Raw genomic sequence first — 1,582 nt, 5'->3', positions numbered from 1 at the left:
TGCTATTTTGGTGGAGGATTCATGTTTCTCTGTTGAAAATTAGGCAATGGTTACCTATTTTGCTGATATGGAATTCCTTATTGCTGTTGTGGCTAAAGATTCTAATTTGGGACTTGATTTTGCTGATTTCCCCATGAAGAGTTGGGATGATTCCTCCAAGATGGATTATAAGTTTGAGAGTAAGGATTCTCCATTTGTTTGTTTTCATAATTACCAACATATGCAGCTTGCTCTCCATAGTCTACTCCACAGCTGGTAGTTCCTTCTGCATAAGCAACTTATTGTGAACTTCTAGATGATGATGATGAACTCACCAACATACTTAAATCTTCCATCTTCTTAGCCAGAATATTTGGAAGTGCATCAAACTTTGCATTAATCATGTTGAATGGATCAAAGTCATATATTCTAGCAGCTTGCCTTTTTTTAGTTGGAGCTGGTCCTCTTGGACTACTCCAAATGTGAGTATTCTTTGCAATTTTCTCCAATAGCTCATAAGCTTCATCTTCATGCTTCGTAATAAATTCTCCTCCTGTTTGAGCATCAATAATCCCTCTAATTGCAGGAGTAACATTGGTGTAAAAATTCTAGTTTATCATCCATTTTGGAATGGCATGATGTGGACATTGTCTCTCTAATTCCTTCTATCTCATCCATGATTCATAAAGAGTTTCATCTTCTCTTGGTTTGAAAGCTGTCATTTGATTCCTCAATTCTTGAGTTTTTCCAGGTGAAAATATTGTGCAAGAAATGCATTATTGAGTTACTCCCAATTTGTAATAGAGTTGTGAGGTAAAGAATCAAGCTAATCCAATGCTCTATCCTTCAAAGAGAATGGGAATAACTTCAATCTTGCTGCATCATCAGATACTCTAGGTTGTTTTTGCATATCACAAATCATAGCAAACTTCTTTAGATGTGTGTGTGGATTTTCGGAAGGGTGTCCACCAAATTGGCAATTTTGAATCATTTGTAGAACTCCAAAATCCATCTTATAACTATTTGCATCAATTCTTTGTCTTGCTATACTCTCTCTCAAGTCATTAAAATGAGGAAATGCATGATCCATCATACTTTCCCTAGGCACATTAGCATTTACAACTTCTTCACCTTGGGCTACATTTTCATTGTTTCGATCATTTCTAGCATTACCACCACCAATTCTAATTCTTTCATCAGCCATTTCTGCTTCAATTTCATTTGCTCTCAAGGCTTCTTTCCTTTTTTCGGTTTCTTTCTTGTTGGCTCTACAAAATTTCTTAATTTCAGGATTAAATAATAAGGATGTGTCACTTGTGCTTCTAGCTCTTCTCATAAAAGATTAAGAGTACCTAAAAAAGAACAAACAAACACAAATAAAATGAAAAGATAACAAAAGTAAAAAAAACTATAAACAATTAAAATAATCAAGAATTCAATCTTAAACAAATAACTCCCCGGCAACGGCGCCAAAAACTTGATGTGTCACAACTGCAAGTGCACGGGTCGTTCAAGTAGTATAGAAAAAGATATCATTCCTACGGAGAGTTGTGTTTTCAATTGAACTTTTGATATAAAATAAAATATGTTAAAATTGTATTTT

The 1,582-nt window shown here is 34.5% G+C and overlaps 1 non-coding gene across 1 annotated transcript; it reads left to right on the top strand.

Moving 5' to 3' along the window:
* Window positions 1–609: 609 nt before the first annotated feature.
* On the top strand, window positions 610–716 carry LOC131175082 (small nucleolar RNA R71). Its single transcript, XR_009145242.1, has one exon. It is a non-coding gene; the product is annotated as a small nucleolar RNA R71 (small nucleolar RNA).
* Window positions 717–1,582: the final 866 nt, after the last annotated feature.

The sequence above is a fragment of the Hevea brasiliensis genome, chromosome 16, assembly GCF_030052815.1.
Source record: "Hevea brasiliensis isolate MT/VB/25A 57/8 chromosome 16, ASM3005281v1, whole genome shotgun sequence".
NCBI classification, from domain to species: domain Eukaryota; kingdom Viridiplantae; phylum Streptophyta; class Magnoliopsida; order Malpighiales; family Euphorbiaceae; genus Hevea; species Hevea brasiliensis.
The sequence above is the reverse complement of the archived record's forward strand: the minus strand, read 5'-3'. Positions and strand labels throughout refer to the sequence as shown.